This window comes from Alexandromys fortis, unplaced genomic scaffold (genome assembly GCF_014885135.2).
Source record: "Alexandromys fortis isolate MF-2015 unplaced genomic scaffold, M_Fortis_MF-2015_v1.1 scaffold_150, whole genome shotgun sequence".
Taxonomy (NCBI): domain Eukaryota; kingdom Metazoa; phylum Chordata; class Mammalia; order Rodentia; family Cricetidae; genus Alexandromys; species Alexandromys fortis.
The window spans coordinates 3,474,343-3,486,869 of record NW_026068027.1 but is presented as its reverse complement, the minus strand read 5'-3'; the positions used below and the strand labels follow the sequence as shown (position 1 = coordinate 3,486,869).

Genomic DNA, 12,527 nt, shown 5'->3' with positions numbered 1-12,527 from the left:
TTTTTGCCCTGCCGGCTGGCAGAAAGGAAAATTAAATACAACTTGACAAAAATCACATGTCTATGTCTGCATCGGTTTTTTCACAGAGCAATAGCCCCAAAGCTGAGAAAGGGTTCCTCAGACTCTCCAGCCTGTATCTGCCTACAAGAGTCAGGAGTTCTACATAGCAATTGCAGGTAAAACCAAGATGGGACTGTGGCGGGGAAATCAGTTATCAAAGCCGCCGTGCAAACTAGAGCCACCAGCTCACTGACTACTGCAGAATCCTAGGGTCCCACTGGCCTCGGAGAGAGACTTCCCATGCCAGCTTCAGAGGGGTTCTGACCAGCTCTAGAAACTAAGCAACTCTTACCAGCAAGGTTTTTGGTTTTCCTGGGCTTATGTCTTTATTTTAGTGGTAGCGGTGCTGAAAAGAGAACCAAGGGTTTTGTACCTGCCAGGCAAGGGTTGCAACTTTGGGCTACATGAATCCTCAGCCCCACATCTTCATGCGGAGTTGCATTATCTGAAAGTTACTCTTTAGCTGTGTATGTACATAGGTTCATTGGTACACATGAGCCTGCGCTCTTTGAGCCTCTGTGTCAGTCCAGACTAAATGCTGTGCACTTGTAGAAACCACAGGCAAACCTACCCTAGTGAGGAGGGGATGAACCAGCTAAGGGTTCCCAATTCTACTTGTTCAGGACAGTGTTTTTTAAATAGAAACATGGGCCGGGGAGGGGGTAGATGATACAGTGAGTAGAGGCCCTAAGGACTTGAGTTTGATTCTCCTGAACACACACGGTGGAAGGAGAGAACCAGCTCCCACAGGTTGTTTTCTGACTTCCACAGGCATACCCGCACATATATACAAAATAATAAATGTAATAATAATATTAAATTAAACACACTGCCTGTCCATCTTTTGGATAAGATCAAGCGTGAAATCTAGCACATCGGAAACACGTAGTGACACAGACTTGTAATCTCAGCACTTGAAAGGCTGAGGCAGGAGGATCAGAGTCAAAGCTAGCTTGGGCCATCATAGACCCTGTTTCAAAAACAAAAATTCAATGAAGCTACAAAAACACATTAAGGGGTTCCTGGGAGCACAAGCGCAGCTGTGTGTACAGCAGCGCCCCCTTCCTGCAGGGGGGCTGCACTGCCACCTAGAATTGCAGATAACTTCCAAGAATGATTGACAAACTAATGAGATTTTTTTAGGTCATTGTGGGACTTTTGTAACTAAAGTAGGAAGGATTTCTACAGTACTTTAGCACACACAAGCCTTCAAAACTGGACCCGAAACTCAGATTACTTTTTAAAAAGGGATTATTTATCATCATCATCATTATTATTCCCAAATGCCAGTAAACAATTACATGCAGATTTAAACTGGGTAGCTTTTCTTCCCCTGTTCACATGAGTTGGCAATTGAAGGTGTTAAATCTTGGCTAGGGCTGGAGACATAGCTCAGTGACACTTTCTACTCTTCCAGAGGACCTCAGTTCATGCAGTTCCAGCACCCACAAGGCAGTTAAAAAAGACTGTTAACTCCTGTTTTAGGAGATCCAACACTCTCTTCTGGTCTCCATGGCTACTCCACTTACATTGGTGCACATACCTACACATAGAAGAAGCAGTCTCATATATATATATATATTTTTTTTTTTAAAATTAATAAACCTTAAACATTTTTCTTTGGTATGTCTTAACAAAGACAATGCAAAGGTATTGGAATAGTTAAGTGAAGTGAAACAATATTGGAAGAGAAGTTATTGGTATACTATTAATAGTCTGAGCAGCCGCACCCTGTCTCAGGATACCTTGTAGCACTTGGGCAAAGCAGTTGAACTCATGGAAAGGTCTCAGCCAGTTTCTTCTGCAGTTCTCCTGGAGTGTGGTCGTGCAGAGACCCTCCTTCCACGGCTTTCTCTCATGAGCTACTTCAATGACAAGGAGCCCCTGACAGCACGTCCACCTCAAGTACCAATTGGTCACACTGTCCCTTAGCCGCAGATCTAATATGTGCATTTTTACTGTCGTGAAAACATGCTAAGACTCCCAGAGAAGAATCCCGGGTACAGATGCAGCTGGCTCACCCACCAGAAACTGTCGCTCTGTCTGAGGATCTGAAGTATATCAGCAGGGACATTCTCCAGAGCTGTCAAACTTGTGAAGAATGTGACTTGCCAAAAGTGACCATCACACCCCACTAGCTCTGAGGAGCCGGAGAACATCCTTAGCTTACTTCCCTGTGTGGGGTGATCGTGTTATAATTAGGCAGACAATTTACTAATCAGAAAAGCTTCGAGGCTGCGCATAGTGACACATACCTTTAATCTTAGGGAGGCAGAGGTAGGTGAGTCTCTGTGAGTTCAAGACCAGCTAGGGTTTCAGTCTGATATAAGCCATTTAAAATTTCCTTTTTACTTCTACATTTACTTATTTTTCTGAGGGAAAGGGATGCATGTCATAGTGCTCAAGTAGAGGTCAGAGGACAACCTGTGGGAGTCAGTTCTGTTCCCTCCATTCTGTGGATTCTTGGAATTGCTGTCCAGCTCTGGTGGCAAGCACCCTTTATTCCCTGAGCCATCCCACTGGCCCTAAACTGGTCCTGTGACACATTAAGTTTGAAAATAATATGATTTTTTTCCTAAGTCACAAGGAGCTTGTTACAGCAAATGTTTTCATGGCATTTGACAGAACTCAGAATGATTTCTTTGAAACAGGTTCAAATCTAAAAATAAAATCAAGTAAAACTAACTCAGTGAGGAAAAGTCTCTATTTAAAAAAGAAAAAAATTCAAACCACCAAAACATACATTTTATATAATAACAAAATATAAAAAAAATAAATTGGATTTGGAGAGATGGTCCAACAGTTAAGAGCACTTACTGCTAGTCTAAAAGAACATATACAGTTAAGCAGTTAAGAGCACTAGTTGCTCTTCCAGAGGACCCAGGTTCGATTCCCAGACCCCATGTGGCAGCTCACTACCCTCTGTAACTCCAGTTCTGGGGACCCAACACCTCTTCTGGCCTCAGCAGACACCAGACTTGCATATGGTACATGAACATCCACGTGAGCAAAGCACCCAGACACAGAAAATAATAAATAAATCTTTTGAAAAATGAAGCCAACTGACTGAATGAAGAAGACAATTGGTAGTAGGTGTGAGAACCTCAGAGTCTGTCCAAATGCTTTCTCCTTTTGCTGTTCCATACTTAGAGCAGGTCTGGTGAGAAATATAATTTTCCTGAAAAACTTATTAGGAAGTTAGAGGAAATAACTTCAAAACTATTTAAATACCTTATAAATAATATGAACGTGCGTCCGCTTCAAGAGCCAGGCGTCCCTTGCTTCTCTGAAGACAGAACCCTGACTGGGAAAGCGCCGAGGAAAGCACACACAGGACAGCACATCAGCACAGCCAACGCCAGTCACCACTTCTGACTCTAAGCCTGGCATGACAACCGCCAGGTCAGATGAAATGGCTCAAGGCACTTGAAATGACCAAGTTTGGGGACCCGAGCTCAGTTTCCAGGATTCATATGGTAAAAGGAGAGGACCATCTCTCACAAGTTGTCCTCTGACTTCCTCTCGTACACCATGGCACAGAAGCATAAACACATATACACATAAACTAAATAAATAAACAATAAAAAAGATTAACTTGGGGTTTAAAAGACACTATAGGGGACTGGAGAGATGGCTCAGAGGTTAAGAGCACTGACTGCTCTTCCAGAGGTCCTGAGTTCAATTCCCAGCAACCACATGGTGGCTCACAACCATCTGTACTGAGATCTGGCGCCCTCCTCTGGCGCGCGGGCATACATCGAGGCAGAATGTTGTATACATAATAAATCTTTAAAAAAAAGACACTATAGGTTCTACCATAGCATTGTAAAAACGGGTAGCATAACGCAATGACAAGAAGTTAATTAAAAAAAATACTTAGGAGAAGAAAAGCAGAGGCAGACGGGCTAAGGCTTTTCACACAAGCTCAAGTGTCCACACAGTTGGTCACTAAACAGACAACATACAGAGTCACCTTCAGCCCCAGGCCTGCTGGGCACCAGAGCAAAATGTGGCTAGACCCTCCAAGCCAAGCTCTTCCTCCTGGATCTCCTTGCCAGTTCACCCGAGGGTGCTGTCCCAATATCTTTTATGTGTGCTGAATCATGATTGAGGGACCTAGGGGATCCCAAGGCCATGCACTTTTGACTACTAGGCTGGGACACTTGGTGCCCTTGGCTTCATGCTCGACATTTGTGGGTTTGCCTGCCCAGCATCCACCATACCCAGGAACAGGACTTGAAGGCAGTAAGGTGACACTGAGCTCAAGGCCTTGTTGTTCCAATTATGAGCCAGTGGCAGGAAGCCTGACTAAAGGCACTCTGACCTCCCTTCCTAGACTATGAGTGGGAAGCAGAGAGCCACAGAGGAATGAGAAAGATCAGGGTGTTGTGAAACATTTAATTATGTAAAGTTATGTTACATTTGTTTATGCTGTGGAATATTGCTTTAACTGTGTAAAGATGTGTTACATTTGTTTCTGCTACATTTGTTTAATTATGAAAAGATGTATTGCTGTTTCACCTTGCCTGCCTGAGACACCCGATTAGTCTAATAAAAAGCCAAATGACCAATAGCTAGGTAGGAGAGGAACAGACATGGCTGGCGGACAAAGGGAATAAGTAGGGGAGAAATCTAGGCTTGAGAGGAGCAAGAAAAGAGAGAGCCGGGGAGAAAGGATGGGAGCTGCCCAGGGCCAGCTAGCCAGTCAGGCAGACGCCAGCCAGACATAGAGACGGCAGGAAAGTAAGATATACAGAGAGAAAGGTAAAAGGCCTCAAGGGAAAACATAAAGAGAAACATTAAAATAAGAGCTAAGGTAAGGCCAAGCATTCACAACAAATAAGAAGTTTCCACGTCATGATTTAGGAGCTGGTTGGTGGCCTGAAAGAAAAAGCCTGATACACCAGGGCAAGTTCTCCCAACCAAGAATACGCCGAGAAAGAGAGCTAGTCACTTTTAGATCCCTTCCCCGCCTGCCTGGTTCTCATCCTTCCTGGTTCCTGGGAACCACCTTTCCGTGGGCCAATTCACGGCCTCTCTCTTCCGAGAGTCAGCCGGAGTCTACTTCTGTGTTTGCTCACCTCCCAACCATTGCCCCATAAGCTCCACTCCTTCTAACCTCACCTATGCCATTGCCACCCCTATTTGGTTATAAAGTACTCTAAGGTGATTGAACTACAGAGACATTCACGTGTTTTTCCCAAGGTCGCGCAACTAATGAGTATCATGGTCAGAATTTGAACCCAAGTTTTGGTACGAAGGCATGATGGGAGTGGCGGTTTGTTACAGAACCAAGATGAGTTTAAACGCTCACCTCCCTGTATTCCACATAAAAACCCAACCCGTGCTATTATGTCAGGATTGCAATGGCTCTAAACAAGAAAAAAAATGGAAACAGCAATGCTCCCTTCTTGGAGCTGTCCAGGGCTGCTTCAAGTGCAGCATATATAAGCATTTGGCCTAAGGTATTGCGGTGGTTTGAAAGACAATGGCCCCCAAAGGGAGTGGCACTAGTTGGAGGTGTGGCCTTGTTGGAGGAAGTGTGTCACTGTGGGGGCGGGCTTTGAGGTCTCTTTTGCTCAAGTTTCCCTCAGTGTGACTGTCAGTTGACTTCCTGTTGCCTATGAGTCAAGATGTGGATTCTCAGCTATAGTACAACATCTGCCTGCATGCCACCATGCTCCCAGCTGTGATGATGGACTGAACCTCTGAAACTGTTAAGTGACCCCCTCAATTACGTGTTTTCATTTATAAGAGTTGCGTGGTCATGGTGTCTCTTCATAGTAATAAAAACCTAACTAAGACAGGTATGCACTAACATTAGTTTGGCTGACCTAAAAGTGCAAATCACACCCTACACAGAGAAGCAAATAGAATAACTGACACCTGATCCAGTCCAAAGATTGCTGCTTCTGTGTAGATCCCAACAGAATCTCCAAATCTCTCTCTCTCTGCCAAATCTCTCACAACACACACACACACACACACACACACACACACACACACACACACGGAGGTCAAAGGATAATTTCTAGGAGTTGGCTCTCTCCTTCCACCAAGTAGGTCCCAGAAATCAAACTCGGTTGTAAGGCTTAGTAACAGGTGCCTCTACCCAATGAATCAGTCTGCTCATTGGTCCCATATCAGGTTTTAAAACCTGGATATTTCTCAGTGTCTAGTCCATGGAATGTCTACCAGGAAATTCAGGTGCCCTTAGCCGTGTGTGTGCGCGCGCGTGCGTGCATGCGTGTTTGTGTGTGTGTGTGTGTGTGTGTCACAGGGTTAGCATAAAGACTCAGTCACTCAAAACCTCCACTGCCTGCCTTTGGAGGAGTAGAGCCAGGTTATCCATCCCTCTTGGGATGATGAAAATGAGGCACACAAGGGAAAGAGGGCAGGGCGGGGGTGCAGGAGAGAGGTGCACCAAACTAAGTATGTGTGAAAATGGCACAAGGAAGCCTGCTGCTTTGCACGTTAAAATAAAAAATAGAGAGGGCACAGAGATGTCCTGTCTGAGGCTCAGCTGAGTTTGCATAGCAAGGCACAGGTTAAGCAGAGCCTGGGAACTTGGTGCCAAGACTGGAAAACTCGGACAAAGAGAATGGTTTCTCAGGTAGCTTTTATTTTGTTCCACCTTCTTCCTCCTTCTGCCTTTCTCATTTGATTATACTGCTACCCATGTTAGGATTTACAGGACAGGCTCTCCCAGAGCTCTGGTCATTGCCTTAACCCTGAGGTGTGACTTACTTAAAATGCTCTACACACACACACACACATACACACACACACACACACACACACACACTTCTTATGGAACCTAGGTCCTCAGGTATTCCTAAGCAAAGTCTCTACTCTAACCACTGAGGTCCACTCCCTCTGTTGCCCACCCCCCCCCCTTTTTTTGAGACAAGGTCACTTTCTCTGTAGCCCAGGCTGGCCCTGAACCTGAACTCATTACCTGGCTCACATTGTCTTGAACCCAGAGCAATTCTCCTACGTCAGCTTTCCAAGGATTGGTGTTCCGCATATGAGCCATCAATCACCCAGCTTCGGCTTTGACGTTATTTTTTTTTTTTGAAATATTGTCTCTGGATGTGTCCCAGGCTTTCCCCAGGTAATATCATGTTGTATTCCCCCAGACTGGAGCAGTGCAGAGAGCAGCCCAGAGCAGATGAGAGAGTATTACCCCGAAACATCTTAGATAGAATTATAATAAAAATATTAGCTGCGTGGTGGTGGCGCACACCTTTAATCTTAGCACTGGGGAGGCAGAGGCAGGCGGATCTTTGTGAGTTCGAGGCCAGCCTGGTCTACAAAGCAAGTTTTAGGACAGCCCTGTCTTGAAAAACCAATATTGAAATGGGGCCAGCAAGATGGCTCAGTGGGTAAAGGTGCTTGCTCCCAAACCTGGCAATCTGACTTCAATCCTCAAGACCCACACAGTGGAAGGAGAGAACTAACTCCTAACGTTGCCCTCTGACCTCTTCACAAGCACTGTAGAACATGTGCACCCCTCCCTAAATAAAGACAATGTCATGAAAATGTCAAAACATAGAGAAATGTTTCAATTTTCCTTTTTGCATTATTCAAAATGCGTTACAAAAAGTATGCTCCAGCCTAAGAGTCGCTCAGTATAGAACCCATGCTTAGCACATTCAAAGCCCTGGTTTTGAACATGAATTTTTTTCGTTTTGAATTCTCAGTTCTTCCACACAAAGAGTAGAGCACAGCAGGGCTTGGCGCACTTACAGCTCGGCTCTCACATCAGCACACACAGGACCAAGGCCCCTCAGAACCGGACTTCCAAAAGGCCCAAGTCAGCCTGTGTTCAGTGGTAGGATACTTGCCTAGCATGCACAAGGCCCTGGGTTCAATTCCTAGCACTAAAGCTATCCAAAAATGTACTTAAGTCTATGCTTTTGTGAGCTCTTCTGGGATTTGACTCCTTACTATCTTATTGTGGTTCAGACCAGCTTCCTTCAACGTTCACTGCAGAGGAGTGAGCATAAAGATTGCTCAACTGTGACCCACACAAAGAACTGAATCTTGATGCCTGGAGGTGTGGCTTAGCATGGGCCGGGTCTGGACTTGGTCCCTAACTCCAAGAATAAGTAAAACAAACGCTTCATGACTCAGCACACAATAGACACACATATCTACAAAACCAATGCACAACATTTTCAGGCAATAAAATCTCCCCTCCATATATGTGGCACGCTTGGATAACTTTTCTTTTTGAAATACTGGTTGAGACCCACCAAACTGATTTCCCAGTCCACTGGTGAGTCCCGATCCAGTTTGCTAAAATATTGTCTGAGGTTTCTGTTCTGCCCGGTTCCCGCAGTTGATAAATCCCAAAGAAATCACACAGAGGTCTTGGGTCTTAACAAAGCACCCGTGTCTCCTGAGGCCTCCTTTGAGTTTAGGTAGCTCCTTATGAGGGTGAGCTGGGGCATGCATGGAGTCAGGTTACTGGACCCTTCCTCCTGAACTGGAGTACGCCGTCATTTTCAGGGAGTAGTTCTTAGCCATCAAGTCAACAGGCAGCCTTTGTAGTGTTGGCCCCTACCTTCCAAGGTGGGTCAGCTCTGCGATGACCAGTCAGAAAGGGTTATTGGGGCTGGGTAGCGGAAGCCACCCTGAGCCTCCTGTTTGGCAGAACTTGTCAGGAGAACCCGGGGTCAGTGAGGGAGGCTAAAAACTGCCCAGGTAAAGGATGCCCATAGCTCCCTATGCTGGGGCAACTCTGTAGGAAGCCCAGGGTAAGTGGAAGCAGTCTTCAGAGAGCAGGGCAACTCCACTGGGAGGCAACATAATCTCTCTCTCTCTCTCTCTCTCTCTCTCTCTCTCTCTCTCTCTCTCTCTCTCTCTCTGTGTGTGTGTGTGTGTGTGTGTGTGTGTGTGTAAGAGGCTAGAACAATAAGTAAAGGGAAGGATGGAGTTGGTTGGAACTGTTTGGGGTTGCTTGGTAAATAAGCACAAGGAGATGTTTGTCCAGGTCACTAGCTGGGAATGTGGTGACAAAGTGATCTGGTACAGTGTGTGGGAGAGCTGTGGCTATTCTGTGTGGGTATCCTCCTGCCTGCCCCCCAGCCTGGCACAGGAGGCCTTGTGATCCCAGTCGGGTGGGTGGGTGGGTGCTCTTTATGGACTACTTAATTCTCTTCCCAGTCTGTGATGTGAATGACAGAGGCCAGGCTTTCAGAATAGGCAGGCCTGTCATTTGCACCCGACGCCCCCATGAAGATGTTAACCCTTCCTCGAGCTAATCAATGAGAAGCCTTAGAAAGTTGTGGTGGAAAACTACTAGCAGCTGGCCACACTTTTTGTTGTTGCTGTTTGTTTGTTTAGTTTTTGGCTTCTGAGACTCTTAGCTAGCCTAGGCTGGCCTAGATCCCAATATGTAATGGAGAAGGGCCCCTGGTCTTTCCTCCACTACTTCCCAAGAGCTGGGTTTAAAGGCAGGTACCACGTTGGTGGCTTGGCTTTGTAGGCTACTTACATTTCTGACCTTTGAGGCCCAGAGTCTGAGGCCTTACCTAACTGAGTGAGCACTGCAGGCTCCGGGGAACTTGCTGAGTTGTTTCTGCCTCCCACCTGCTTCCCAGCATTTATGACTTATGAATATTCATGAGCTAGCTTTAGAAGGCAAAGTTTAGAAGCAGCTTTTTGCTCCCTGGTCTGCAAGAGTGTTTGTGAAGAGGATGTTACCCTGGTGTTCCAGTTCTGGGGAAAAGGACATTTTTAAGATTTCCCTTAGGTGTAGGAGGGATTTAAAGCCATAATGAGTTCAGTCTTGAAAAGGATTAAGACTATAATTTCTAGGTCATTTTATTTGCTTTTTGCTTGGTTCAAATGGCTACCGAATTCCTGCCTTTCTCTCTCTCTCTCTCTCTCTCTCTCTCTCTCTCTCTCTCTCTCTCTCTCTTTCTCTTTTCACTCTCTCTTCTTTTTTCAAGGTCTAATGTAGCCCAGGCTGGCTTCAAACTTGCTATGTAGCTGAGGATGGCCTTCAACCCATGGTCCTCTTGTTTCCACCTCCCAAGTGCTGGAGCTACGCCTAAATAACCATGCCACCCCCACACTTCCCCCACCCCGCACCCCTGCTTTCCAGTAGCCATTCTCCTTGCAGTTGGGGAGTGGGGGTGCTTACAAGTGTGACTCCATAAGCACACAGACGTGGAATCCATTTCTACAGACCCTGTCAGTTTTCCCTCCACAGCCGCACAGAGGCCCACACTTCCTTTCCCCCTTAGTCTGAAATATGGGTCAGAACATATTCTTCAGAGAAGGAGCCCATTCTGAAATAGCCGTGTCCTCCTTCGTTTGAAACATCCATTTCACCTTTCAGCAGCTCCGGGCAGTCCCGGGTACTGCCAGCTCTCTTCCACACAGCGGCTAGTCACACATGACAATATTAATATGGACACCCCCGCCCTCCAGCAGCAAGCAGCAGCACATTTGAGAGACTGAACCAGTACCGAGGTCACCTGGAAATACGTCATCCCGATTAGAACGGTGGCGGGCAACCTCGGTGCTTTAGGATCACCTGGGAACTAAGTCAGAATGTCTGGGGCAGGAGACCCTAGGTGTTCCAACATGCAGCCAGCGCAGACTACTGCAGGTGCCAGCGGCGCAGCCATCGGTTTACTGTTCATTCCAGCTAGGTCTCCCTTTCTCTCTCCTGTCTTCCCAACACGGTAAATTGTAAACACTTCATCACAGCGCTGGGGCTGTGAGAAAGGATTGGGGGCTGGGGGAGGAGAGGTGGACGGGGAAGGAGAGGACAATGATGAATACACAGAAAAGTCCTTTGCCCTGGAAACACACTTATTCGCTTCTGAAATGAATGCCGTGCCCCGGAAATTCGTTTGTCCTTCCCTTGACTTCCAGAGGGGAACCAACATAACAATCTCTTTGTTGTTAACGATCCACAGAGGCTGACTTGCGCCGGGTCCTCCGCAGCCAGGGGCACGTGCATGCCTACGCGTGTGGGGATGGCATCTCTGGCCTGTTTACCGAGCTGTGGAGGCGAGCGCCGGCGCCCTCTACTGGACGGAAATAAATGTCCCTCTGAGTGTAACAATTGTCGCCTGTGGATGAGCTAATGGATCCACATTGAACTCGCAGAAAGGACACGGTGTCGTGGGGATCCCGGGGCAGTCCTCTGACATCTGGCATACCACCGGCTTGCCTAAGGATGTTATTTCTTTGATTGGGGTGGGGGAGAAGAGCGTAAAGAAAACGGGACGGTTATTGGCTGAGAAACTGAGTGCTCTGTTTCTCAGTCTTTGGGGCGTGTGCTTATGGTGCTTGGTGTCTGCCGGTGGGGCGTTGAGCAGTAAAGGAGACACAGACCCTGGGGTGTAGCTGCCACTGCTTAAGAGAGCAAGAGTTTAAAAGCAGACAGATTTGTTCCAAGAATCTCGTATTATGTCGGAAAGGCATAAACAATCGAAAGATGTGGGTTTTTTTTGTTTTGTTTTGTTTTTGTTTTTTTGTTTTTAAGGCGTCAAGACACAAAACCTTTTCCTTTAAGGGATTTGCTCACCCAGGGGGAGATGAGATGGTACTTACGGACTAGGGCTTCACATCCGCATCTGCCTCGCCGGTGAGAGCTTGCCTCCCCAGATTGGCTGGTCCTCAGGACACAGGTGCTGCTGTTGTGGCTGCATGCATCCTAAGAGTGGCCGCTCCACCTTCCAGCTAGAATCCCAGCAAAGGTTCTCATCCGGAGACCCCAAGGCACACTTCTTTCATCCTTGTGTCTTCCCTCGTTCTCTCGGGGTTCAGAGCAGCGATAAAGGAATAAAGAATCCGGGGTCTGTCACTGTCTGTCGGTTCTCACCGCTGCATCTCTGCTAAGGCTGCAGAAGTCAGCGCAGTAGCGAAACTGGCTAGGGCTCCTCGCGGTTGCCACGGTAACCAGGAGCAGGCGCCTGCCCTGGTGGCTGAGGAAGGCTGTGGAGAAAAGGTAACGGATAAGCAATGACGCGTTGGCCTCTCTCCTGGGCATCGGTTGAGCCTCAAGTGACCCAAATGAAATGGAGTCCCAGATAACCCATTCTTTAGACTCAAACCCAAACCACACCGCCGCTGCTGTCTTTTTTCTTCTCTTCTCCCTCCCCAGTCAGCACACATAGGAGCATCTTAAGGATTAAAAATTCCAGCACTACCCAACACTTCCTTCCCCAGAGGATCCTGTACACAAAGCAGAATGTTTGCTAGGCTCGCTCTTGGAAACAGAACCCCCAGCGGGGACGGCTGCGGATGAGCTGGGGGAACCAGAGAAGGGACCAAGTGAAGGATGATGATGAGCCGGTGGGTCACTTAACCTCCCTGAGCTGTAACATGAAAACACAAAAGTGTCTTAGGAAAAGCTTATCAAACTGAGTTGTTATTACTGTTATGTCCATGATGGTGGTGAGTGTAGGCTATGCTCGCCAAAGACACAATCCCAAAGGCCA

At 47.0% G+C, this 12,527-nt stretch overlaps 1 protein-coding gene across 1 annotated transcript in view; it reads right to left on the bottom strand.

Moving 5' to 3' along the window:
* The window catches only part of Mical3 (microtubule associated monooxygenase, calponin and LIM domain containing 3), a 202,181-nt gene extending 190,184 nt beyond the window's left edge, over positions 1–11,997 (bottom strand). Inside the window, exon 1 of the mRNA XM_050164164.1 lies at positions 11,638–11,997. The gene's annotated coding sequence lies outside the window, so the exon portion shown is untranslated. The remainder of the gene's footprint in view (positions 1–11,637) is intronic.
* Between the last annotated feature and the right edge of the window lie 530 nt (positions 11,998–12,527).